Source organism: Oncorhynchus tshawytscha, linkage group LG08 (assembly GCF_018296145.1).
Source record: "Oncorhynchus tshawytscha isolate Ot180627B linkage group LG08, Otsh_v2.0, whole genome shotgun sequence".
NCBI lineage: Eukaryota > Metazoa > Chordata > Actinopteri > Salmoniformes > Salmonidae > Oncorhynchus > Oncorhynchus tshawytscha.
Genome location: NC_056436.1, coordinates 44,537,034 through 44,549,880, shown reverse-complemented (window position 1 = coordinate 44,549,880; position 12,847 = coordinate 44,537,034).

The window sequence follows — 12,847 nt, the reverse complement described above, 5'->3', positions numbered from 1 at the left end:
GAATCAGCAGTGAGTTTCAGGCAGTCAATGGAGATCCCCTTGTCACCTGATCATCTTAAACAGTATGTTTCCTATTGGGTCTGTGAATGTGTGTGTGTGTTGGGTGCTTACAGGTCTCCTGTGCTGTAGACCGTGACCCAGTAACCCCCTCCATGAAATGCATTTTCCCAAGGGGCTTAGGGAGGGATTGTGGGGCTATGGCATTGTTTGATGGTTCCTTTGTAAAATGTGGGCTTCACAGATACTTTCCTCCTCTTCATCTGGCTTTGCTGCTTTGCTCCTCCATCTTCTCCATTTGTGCTGCTGCTCTGAAAGGTCATTGGTGATTTAATCGTGTTTGTGTCTGATTTTGTGTGTCTGTATGTATGTGTGTACACAGAGTGTTAGTTTGTGTGAATGCTCGCACATTAATGTGTTTTTTTGCATTCAAGATTGTGTGTGTGTGTGTGTGTGTGTGTGTGTGTGTGTGTGTGTGTGTGTGTGTGTGTATATATATTTTTGTGTATATGCTAGAGTAGATGTACATGCAACTTATCAAATTCATGTGCGTGTGACCAAGGCTGTTTTTCAATCACCTTCAATAACAAGCATTACAGAGACATGTTACGAGAAAGCTTATCTATAAACACACATACACAAACACAGAGCATCTGCTCATTCCGCATATGGTGCTTGTAACTTATTAGGCAAGACGTGAAAGTCAAACCCACCAGCCAATTCCTTAAAAAACAGGCAGTCTTCTTTTTATGCCTCATATTCCTACTGTATCTGAGCATATTACATATTCAAGAAGACAAGCTGGTTTATTCATATTTGAAGACTCTCAAAGGAGACAGAAGAAGAATCAGAATGCGGTCAAAAGAAGGGAGGGAGACTCAACTCCATTCAATATCTTATCTGAGATTCTGTACACAGCTACAGTATTACCTACACTACCGTTCAAAAGTTGTCCTTGTTTTTGAAAGAAAAGCACATTTTTGTCCATTAAAATAACATCAAATTGATCAGAAATAGAGTGTAGACATTGTTAACGTATCCCGGAGTCGCCTATTCACTGTTGACGTTGAGACTGGTGTTTTGCGGGTACTATTTAAAGAAGCTGCCAGTTGAGGGCTTGTGAGGCATCTGTTTCTCAAACTAGACACTCTAATGTACTTGTCCTCTTGCTCAGTTTTGCACCGGGGCCTCCCACTCCTCTTTCTATTCTGGTTAGAGACAGTTTGAGCTGTTATGTGAAGGGGGTAGTACACAGCGTTGTATGAGATCTTCAGTTGCTTGGCAATTTCTCACATGGAATAGCCTTAATTTCTCAGAACAATAGACTGATGAGTTTTCAGAAGAAAGTTATTTGTTTCTGGCCATTTTGAGCCTGTAATCGAACCCACAAATGCGGATGCTCCAGATACTCAACTTCTCTAAAGGCCAGTTTTATTGCTTCTTTAATCAGGACAACAGTTTTCAGCTGTGCTTACATAATTGCAAAATGGTTTCTAATTATCAATTAGCCTTATAAAATGATCAACTTGGATTAGCTAACACAACATGCCATTGGAACACAGGAGTGATGGTTGCAGATAATGGGCCTCTGTTCGCCTATGTAGATATTCCATTAAAGAATACAGAATAGGGTGCCATTTGGGGTGTAGCCTAGGGCATTAATACTTGGACACCTAGCTATCTCATGGGTAATTGCTTAGGGGTGCAACTGGACCCATTTGTCTAGAATGACAGAATTGGAGACGGCATGCTTAAAGTTGCATTAGCATATGCATAGCACAAACTATAATTGAAGGCAAAGAGTTGAGGAGGATTGTTTAAAGCGGTGTAATCACTCATTGGAGAAAGCCAGTGTCTGTAGTAATTAATAAGAGATTCAGAGTTAAAGCTAGAAGTTGAATTGATTTGAAAGCACCCTTACCATAATGCCAACTCAGGCATAGCCTAAAAGTCCCATTCTTTACATGTATTGTTTCTGCATGTTTGTGATTGTAATGCATGGTGTGTGTGTGTGTTTTGATGGTTGCTTTTCATTCATGGTGGGACTGTTACATGTAGGCCTACCCAGCTCCACCAGGGGGCTAAAGTTGCTTAGCCCCCTCAGTTCAAACTTGTGCCCCCTCAGTTTCAGTGTTATAGCCCTACATAAAAATAGCAAAAAAAGTTTAAGTTACTGGGTGCCAGGTTAGCACCCAAAAAAATCTGTATCTCTGCTGCACTGTTAGCACAATGGGCAGAGTGTGCTGCGGTGTGTAATGGGGCTATGGAAAGCCACTGGGGCAGTCCTTTGCGTTTCTATAAAAAGTGGGGGACAAACGCTTTTCTCTGTGGTAGGCTAAGTGGATAACATGATATGTTATTGAAAATGAACCCTCTTGAAACAGCTATTTATCTATCTGAATATTTTCTTCATTCTGTCTGGAAACAAGGTCTAATAGTGGATGAGACTATACCATTTAACAATATAAAGATTTTTAAAAATCAATTTCCCCAAATACCAGAGGGGAAATGTCATTGCCATTCATCATATGCCTTGATGATACTTAGAAACGTATATTTACCATGTCAAAATCTCAATATTTTACAATATTTTAGGAATTATCTTAACAAGCATCAACTGTAATTTAATACAGCTTTACCTCAAAAAAATGTACCGTGGTGGTAATGACTTAGCATTGTGTTAATGACAGAGTGTGGTGGAAATTACATTTCATATAAAACAGCTAATGAAAATTACCATTAAATATTTGAATGTCACAGTTGTAAGTGTTGAATTTTATCGAAGATATAGAACACATCATTCAAAACCTCAAAAAACAAAGATACATGCCTCGACTTTAGTATTAGGCAGAAATACATTTACAAGGTTGGAAACACTGGTTGACATTAAACAAATGATTGTTCACTGGCTGCAGTCTATTGATTCAGACTCATGAGACAGGTACATATGTGCTCACTCAAGATTAGGTTTTGCCCATAATACACTCCATTGCTTAACGAGAGAGCAATATTCCTCCCAGACTGAGCCATCAAGCATCATATGCTGTTTTGTCACTGGATGAGGCTCAGGGACAAGCCCAAGCACATTCTTTGGCTGGTACCATACAATGTCCTCTCTCATTGGTCAAAATAATAATTTTGGCTCCCACACAACTCATCATCTTGAATAGAGCGCAGCGCTCTGCATCAACATCTTGTATAAACCAGGGTAAGGGTCTTCATCATGTTTCACAACACACCACTTTCCTCATGTACGTCTGCAATGGGCTGTATTGCTGTGGAGATGGAAGTGAAAGGTTGTGCTTTTTCTGCCTCTGTTTGTTCAATTATCACAGTCTGTGGGCCAAAACAATCACATAGATGTGGAGTCATTTGAGGGGCTATTAGGTCATCCTTCTGTAGCTGTAAGACTTCAGGTGAGAGTGGTGGTGTGTTCCTTGACAGGTATGACTCCATAACCACTGTTTTCTGGATAGTTTATCGTCTGTTTCTTTGGATTAATTTCTATGGCCTCGTTTTTTATCGCTGAGAGAGTTGGATTCAGTTCACCACTTTATTTTCTCTTGAGGTTTCTTTCTTTGTTTCTTAAGGATCTCCTGGTATCTTATAGGAGCTTGTTTGATTTTGTTTATACACACTACATTAACAAAAGTATGTGGACACCAGCTCGTCGAACATCTCAGTCCAAAATCATGGGCATTAATATGGAGTTGGTCCCCCATTTGCTGTTACAACAGCCTTCACTCTTCCGGGAAGGCTTTCCACTAGATGTTGGAACATTGCTGCAGGGGACTTGCTTCCATTCAGCCATAAGAGCACTGATGTTGGGCGATTAGGCCTGGCTGGTTCCAATTCATCCCAAAGGTGTTTGATGGGGTTGAAGTCAGGGCTCTGTGCAGGCCAGTCAAGTTCTTCCTCACCGATCTCGACAAACCATTTCTGTATGGATCTCTCTTTGTGCACGGGGGCATTGTCATGCTGAAACAGAAAAGGGCCTTCCTCAAACTGTTGCCACAAAGTTGGAAGCCCAGAAACATCTAGGGTGTAATTGTATGCTTAAGCGTTAAGGTTTCCCTTCACTGGAACTAAGGGACTTGGCCCGAACCATGAAAAACAGCTCCAGACCATTATTCCTGGCACTATGCATTCGGGCAGGTAGCGTTCTCATGGCATCCGCCAAAACCTAGATTAGTCTGTCGGACTGCCAGATGGTGAAGCGTAATTCATCACTCAAAGGAACGCTCCAGAGTCCAATGGCAGTTAGCTTTACACTACTCCAGCAGATGCTTGGCATTGCACATGGTGATCTTATGCTTGTGTGCGGCTGCTCGGCCATGGAAACCCATTTCATGAAGCTCCCGACAAACAGTTATTGCGCTGACGTTGCTTCCAGAGGCAATTTAGAACTCGGTAGTGAGTGTTGCAACCAAAGACAGACAATATTTACGTGCTTCAGCACTCGGTGGTCCCGTTCTGTGAGCTTATTTGGCCTACCACTTGGACGGCTGAGCCGTTGTTGCTCCTAGACATTTCCACTTCATAATAACTGCACGTACAATTGACCGGGGCAGCTCTAGCATGGCAGAAATTTGACAAACTGACTTGCTGGAAAGGTGGCATCCTATTATGACAGGCCATTCTATTGCCAATGTTTGTCTATGCAGATTTTTATACACCTTTCAGCAACAGTAATCCACTCATTTAAAGGGGTGTCCACATACTTTTGCATATATAGTGTATGTCCTTGTCCTGTCCTTGGTTGATTTAGGGGGCGTCTTATAGAAAATAAAACACTCATAATTGAAGTCAGTAACCATAGTATGTCACCTAAATAGACATCAAAATCGCTCAATCATCCGAACATAATGCAACATGTGATGGTCTTGTTTAGCAAATAAGTGTTCACTTTCAACCTAACTGTCACGCCATGACCTAGAGAGCCTTTTTACATCTCTATTTGGTTTGGTCAGGGTGTGATTTGGGTGGGCATTCTATGTGTTGTATTTCTTTGTGTTTGGCCGAGTGTGGTTCCCAATCAGAGGCAGCTTTCAATCTTTGTCTCTGATTGGGAATCATACTTAGGTAGCCTTTTTCCCCACCTATGTTGTGGGCTCTTGTCCTTGTATTGTTGCTGTTGAGCCCTACAGGGCTGTACTTTCGTTGGTGCTCTCTTTCTTGTTTTTCTGGTTATTAAAGAATATGATTAACCTACCCCACGCTGCATCTTGGTCCACTTCTTCAGACGAGCATTACACTAACCATGATCATATATGTAATTTGTGTTTTTTCAGGTGTTAAGATAAGTAGAAGTGTATGAACTAATACATTTTGTCATTACCACCACATTCTGTCCTTTCCATCCATATGGTGGGGTAGATTAGGGGTTTAGGGGTAGATTTTCTGAATCCTATCTCCATGTTGAACGAGAGGATTACTCAAATCGATGGCGCCAACTAAACTGACTTTTTGGGATATAAAGAAGGACTATCTAACAAAACGACAATACATGTTATAGCTGGGACTATTTGGATGACAAGTCAGAGGAAGATTTTCAAAAAGTAAGGAATATTTAATCGCTATTTGTGAATTTATGAAACCTGTGCCGGTGGAAAAATATTTTGATGTGGGGCACCGTCTTCAAACAATCGCATGGCATGTTTTCACTGTAAAGCCTACTGTAAATCAGACAATAATCTAAGCTTTCAACCGATATAAGACATTTGTTTGTACCTAAATGTTTAATATCCATAATTTTTGTGATTATTTATTTGAATTGCTTGCCCTCCAGTTTCACCGGAAGTTGTTCCGCTAGCGAATGCACACTGCTTTAGCTCACATAGAAGATAGCGCTAGGAATAGGTGCGGCAAATATATTTAAATTCCGTTTCGGGATGTTTTACTTCGTTCACTTTTGAGTGACTGGAGGGGAGGCTGTATCTGAGCCTGGTAGACCGCACCTGAGCTTTATTGATTAAGGCAGGGTTTGACTGATGAGAGGCTTTTTCTTTGAAATTTAGAAGTCAGAACTTTATATATATTTGTAAATATCACTGTCATCTTTAAAACACCAGCACCGTGCAAATAAATCCAACACTAATTTGCACCTCTACCTGCCTGTCTGCCTCCTGCTGAATCTTTGTCCTAGGAATGCTGGAAGGCACCTACATTAAAAACTTCTTAGGGCTGCAATCCCATTAACGGGATGACATCACAACAGCCAGTGAAAGTGCAGGGCGCCAAATTCAAAACAACAGAAATCTCATAATTAAAATTCCTCAAACATACATGTAATTTATACAATTTTAAAGGTAATCTTGTTGTTAATCCCACCACAGTGTCCGATTTCAAATAGGCTTTATAGTGAAAGCAACACAAACGATTATGTTAGGTCACCACCAAGCCAAAGAAAAACTCCAGCCAAAGAGAGGAGTCACAAAAAAGCACAAATAGAGATAAAATGTATCACTAACCTTTGATGATCTTCATCAGATGACACTCATAGAACTTCATGTTACACAATACATGTATGTTTTGTTTGATATAGTTCATATTTATATTTAAAAAATCTGAGTTTAAATTGGCGAGTTACACTCACTAGTTCCAAAAACATCCAGTGATTTTACATAGCCACATCAATTCAACAGAAATACTCATCATAAATGTAGATGATAATACAAGTTATACACATGGAATTATAGATATACCTGTCCTTAATGCAACCGCTGTGTCAGATTTCATAAAAACTTTACGGAAAAAGCAAACCATGCAATAATCTGAGACTCACAAAATAAAATAAATACAATTTTCCGCCAAGTTGGAGTCAACAGAAACCAGAAATCACAGTATAAATATTCCCTTACCTTTGATGATCTTCATCAGAATGCACTCCCAGGAATCCTAGTTCCACAATAAATGCTTGATTATGTTCGATAATGGCGTTAGGTACAACTATCCAAATGCTTGTGCAGGTCCTGCATAACTTCAGACAAAAACTTTAAAAAGTTATATTACAGGTCGAAAAAACATTTCAAACTAAGTATAGAATCAATCTTTAGGGTGTTATTATCATAAATCTTCAATAAAGTTCCAACTGGAGAATTCCTTTGTGTCTAGAGAAGCAATGGAACGCAGGTCGATATCATGTGGAATGAGCGTGACCAGGAAATGGCTCTCTGCCAGTAACCTGACTCATTCAGCTCTTATTCAGGCCCACAACACAGTAGAAGCCTCATTCAAGTTTCTAAAGACGGTTGACATCTAGTGGAAGCCATAGGAAGTGCAACTTCATCCATATCCCACTGTGAATTCAATAGGGCCTGGGTTGAAAATCGACCAACCTTAGATTTCTCACTTCCTGTTTGGATTTCTTCTCAGGTTTTTGCCTGCCATATGAGTTCTGTTATACTCACAGACATCATTCAAACAGTTTTAGAAACATCAGTGTTTTCTATCCAATACTAATAATAATATGCATATATTAGCAACTGAGACTGAGGAGCAGGCCGTTTACTCTGGGCATCTCTGGGCACCTTTCATCCAAGCTACTCAATACTGCCCTTGCAGCCATAAGACGTTATTAAGCTGATGCAGCACGTCAGATATAGGCTACAAAAGCACTCAATGATCTCGGAGTCTCTGTATTTGAACTTCATATTATTGTGGTATAGCACGATATAAGCAGAATTCAATATAATTCCAATGCAAGAACCACCCCAAAACTTAAACTGCCCTCTTAGTCACTTTATCCTCTATGAATGTACAGTATATTATATTTAATGCATGATCAACATTTCCTTAACAAAACATTCTAAATGAATGGGGGAATATGTTTGGATTAACTGTAACTTCACTGATGAATATACATTTTAAGGGGCATTGATAAACAATTGACACAATGAAACAAATCAGTCTTTGCTAACAGCTATTGCTAACGTGCAGATGCTTTGGAAAACACTAGTGAAATGAGTGACTTGTGTTTCATTGCATACCTTCCTCATAGTGTATGTAAAAGTAAGTGTTTAAAAAAGTGAACATTTGGTAAAAGCAACAAAGCACTCTGCTTCCTACCCTCGTACCCTGGTAGCTACTTCCTCCACTGAGTTCCGTTTGTGGTCACCACTAAAGTGTCAATGCCTGCTGGGGCAGAGATGTTTGATTGTGCTAGGGACCCAAAGTTTTCCCCTGAGCTCAATCCTTATGCCCTCTCCTCCTCCATCTCCTCCGTCCTTGTATATGCCCTGACACATGTAGTGGGTAGAGGCGATTGAAGAGAGGTGTTGCGTCTCCCTCCAGCTGCGTTCCCAGCTCTGAATTGACAGTCATAATAATAATAATAATAATAATCTGGAGTAGGTCAACTTTTAAGGTTGACTCAGAGGTGCAGGGATTGACCTTTGATAAGTGGCGTCTTCCGCAGAAGGCGACTTGAAAGATTTGGCTTTAAAAATCCTTGTTTATCTAAGTAACATAAAGAAAATATCCATCAAAAACTGAAAATTTAAGCTAGAGATATCAGTTTTTGCATGGGCTGCATCTCAATCCACCACATCTGCCTATTTCGGTCTTCCTCGTTTGTGGTGGAAGGTGTGGCCAAGCTACCGCTGCGTTTGTCAGACCATGAGACATCTGTAAAATCGGTCTTCTCAAGAAAAACGTCTGCCCACGTCTGAACTGTTTTGGCTACAAACTAATATGACCACTCTGTGGAAAGACGAGATTCTCACGAACAAGATGGTGTTCTTTTTTGCCCCACAACTGTCACGGGACTCATCTGAAGGTAACCTGGTACCGGTTAAAAAAATAGTTTCTTGCCAACAAAAAAAGTAGTTTAATATGTGTCCAAAAAATTTCAATATTTCCTGAGCTTTCTTATATCAATAGATATAGAACAGACACTTGAAAACCTTATTTCTTATGATATTTTTTTGACTGTCTGTTTTGCCATTTATGAATGTGTTATTCAATGTGTTTCTATGGGCTATAGTAGTAAAAGCAAAATTCAATTTTTAATGAAATACTTTGTGTTGCATTAGAGGTACTAATATTCAAAATCAAATAGCTAAATGATCCATGGTATGACCATCTTCCAATAATTCCATATGTTAGCTTAGTAGACTCCCCCCAAAGGCTTAGACTTTAAGAGGTTCACTTTAGTCACATTTGTCATTGAGAGCCTGAGTGTGGATCTGACATCCTTTGTATATTTTAGCAATTGTCTCCAGTGAGTGACACGTTAGCAACATTAACATTCTCTTTGAGAACTATACACTAGACTGTAACCTCAGATTCCAATAATAAAAATAGTTATTATGCTAATTTGTTCAGAGCAAGGTGCAGCAAAAAAAGTATGTGTTTTGATAATACCCATCTGTCTTTCTATCCCCGTCGAGGCAGACAGACAGACGAAGCAGTGAGACTGACAGTACACAGTGTCATTTTCAGTTGATTAAATACCTTGGTGAGGATGCAATGTTTGGACTCCTCATGCTTAGTCATTCAGATAGGAGACCGCTAATGCTAATCGAAGGTGGCAAACTGACTTTTTTATGATGGCTAACTCAAAAGGGTCAACACATTCTGCTCTGCTGCATTCACTCAGTATCTATTAGTGACTTGGCTAACAATGTGCCTTTCTTTGCCAATGTGGAAACTGTCAGGGAGAATGAGAGAAGTTTTAGGTTACCAATGCAAAGGAAAACAAGACTTTCTCATTGGACAAATTCATGTAGGTCCCTCCCCGTTTCGAGCTGTTTGCTAACGTTTTTTTGTGTGAATAAACCCCCGAACACCCTTCAGAAAGTAAGGGAACTGTTTTTGGTCAGATTTGCATAAATATACACTGAACAAAAATATAAACACAACATGTAGGTCCCATGTTTCATGAGCTGAAAAAAAAAATCCCTGACATTTTCCATATGCAGAAAAAAAAATGTTGTGCACAAATTTGTTTACATTCCTGTTAGTGAGCATTTAAAGTTTGCCAAGATAATCCATCCACCTGACAGGTGTGGCATATCAAGAAGCTGACAAAAGTGCACCTTGTGCTGGGGACAATAAAAGGTAACTTTAAAATGTGCAGTTTTACCACAAAACACAATGCCACAGATGTCTAAAGTTTTGAGGGAGCGTGCAATTGGCATTCTGACTGCAGGAATGTCCACCAAAGCTGTTGCCAGAAAATTGAATGTTAATTTCTCTACCATAAGCTGCCTCCAATGTCGTTTTTAGAAAATGTGGATGTACGTCCAACCAGCATCACCACTGCAGACCACCCCAGCCCAGGACATCTTCCCTGAAGGATTGTCTGGGGGGGGGTCAGTGGGTGTTGAGGAGTGTTTCTGTCTGTAATAAAGCCCTTTCGTAGGGACAAACTCATGCTAATTGGCTGGGCCTGGCTCCCCAGTGGGTGGGCCTGGATGTCAATTGGGTGGACTTATGCCCTCAAAGGCCCACCCATGGCTGCACCCCTGCCCAGTCATGTGAAATCCGTAGATTGGGGCCTAATGCATTTATTTCAATTGACTGATTTCCTTATATGAACTGTAACTCAGTCAAATTCATGTTGCGTTTATATTTTTGTTCAGTATAGTATTCAGTGCTTTCCAATTCTCTCCTTAAGTACCCCAAACCATTCCATCTATTTGACCTATTCCAGCACAAGCACACCTGATTCAACCATTCAAGGGCTTGATGATTAATAGACCCAGTCGAATCAGGTGTGCTGGTGTTGGAATAAATCAAACAAACTGGGAGAACTTAAGGGAGGTTTGAGAAACACTTTTATTCTGTATGTCAAATGTCCCACATAACGTGTTTGGTGACAGTCCAAGATGCAGTATGAACCAGTGGTGACAATCTGCTGAATTGAATTAAGGTTTTGATCGTGGACATGTTTTTTTTAATGGTTGGATGAGAAAAGAGGAAAGGCTACGCCCATACTCAGGCCCTGTGTGTAGTTAACTGAGCCTCTCTGCCCGTTCATTGCCATTTCACCTGTTGTTGTTGTCTTAGCTGATTAGGTGTTGTCTTAGCTAGCTCTTCCAATCAACACCTGTGATTTGTTTTATGCCTCGCTTTATGTCTCTCTCTAATGTCAATATGCCTTGTATACTGTTGTTTAGGATAGTTAACATTGTTTTAGTTCACTGCGGAGCCCCTAGTCCCACTCAACATGCCTCGAATGCCTCTTTTATCCCACCTCCCACACATGGGTTGACCTCACCCAGCATGGCTGGTGCGTCCATCGATGCAACCTCTCTTATCGTCACTCAATGCCTAGGTTTACCTCCACTGAACCCGCACCCTACCCCTGTCTGTACATTATGCCCTGAATCTATCCTACCACGCCTAGAAATCTGCTCCTCTTATTATCTGTCACCAACACACTAGATGACCAGTTTTGATAGGCTTTAGCCGTACCCTCATCCTACTCCTCCTCTGTTCCTCGGGTGATGTAGAGGTTAAGCATCAGCTATCTGAGCAGCTTACCGACCGCTGCAGCTGTACACAGCCCATCTGTAAATAGCCCATCCAATCTACCTACCTCATCCCCATATTGTTTGTATTTGCTTTTTGCTCTTTTGCACACCACAATTTCTACTTGCACATCCTCATCTGCACATCTATCACTTCAATGTTAATTTGCTAAATTGTAATTACTTCGCTACTATGGCCTATTTATTGCCTTACCACCATTTGCACACACTGTATATAGACGTTTTCTATTGTGTTATTGACTATACATTTGCTTATTCCATGTGTTAACTCTGTTTTGTTGTTTGTGTCGCACTGTTTTGCTTTATTTTGGCCAGGTCGCAGTAGGAAATGAGAACTTGTTCTCAACTAGCCTACCTGGTAAAATAAAGGTGGAATAAAAAATGTAAAAATATGATAACCCCCCTTATCATCTTCGGCTTTCAGTGTGAACGCCTTATAAGGAATGAATTGCCTCGCTTATTCACTCGTCTCGCCCAGCTTTATTGAGAAAATTGATAAACTGACCACTTCCAAACAAATTAATCTTATCCTGAAAAATAATTTTCTACAACCCCTTTTCCTGGCTCTCCCTATAGAAAATGGGCCCTAAGAGGGTGTCTTTTTTTTGTTGAAAAAGTGAACTGGTTCTTTCAGGTTTTGATGTGTTTAAAGGTCAAATGCAGCAGTTCAAATAATTTCTGGGTAACAATTAAATACCTTACTGTGAATGTTTTCAATTAAAATGGTCAAAAAGAAACAAAAATAGCTTCTTAGCAAAGACCAATTTCTCACGCAACAATTTTTCTTGGACTGTTAGGGAGTGGGGAGGCTAAAACTAAAAACTAGCCGTTATTGGGAGAAAGGCTTGGAACTTTGTTTTCTTATTGGTCTATTAACTAATTTACCGCCAGGTGATGTCACCAGGCAAGCCAAAACTCCATTCCATCACAACAAGCTGAAATATCAGGCAGTCTTTTCAAACAGCTCTTATACTAAAAGGCATTTTCACAATTGCACAGTATTAGTCCAACCTCATAGTGTGGAAATATATTTTTTAAAACACAGGAAAATATATTTTTTGACTGCACTGGGCCTTTAAAGCTGGTGGACACGTGCAGCTCAAGTCGTATTACGATTCCTATAGGATCATCAATAAGCACATGCTTGCAAAATGTGTGTTGAGACACCTTGCCGCCTGATATTGAGCTTCTTGAATCTCTAAAACCTAATTTGAGACTATTTTTGAAGCAATGTGAAGTAGGAAGTCTAAACTGAAGAAACAAGACATTATAGCTTACCTGAAATATTTCTGAATCCCAAATCAACTCCTGGTCTCTACACCCGCACTAGTGTAGATCTGAGAAGATTGGATAGT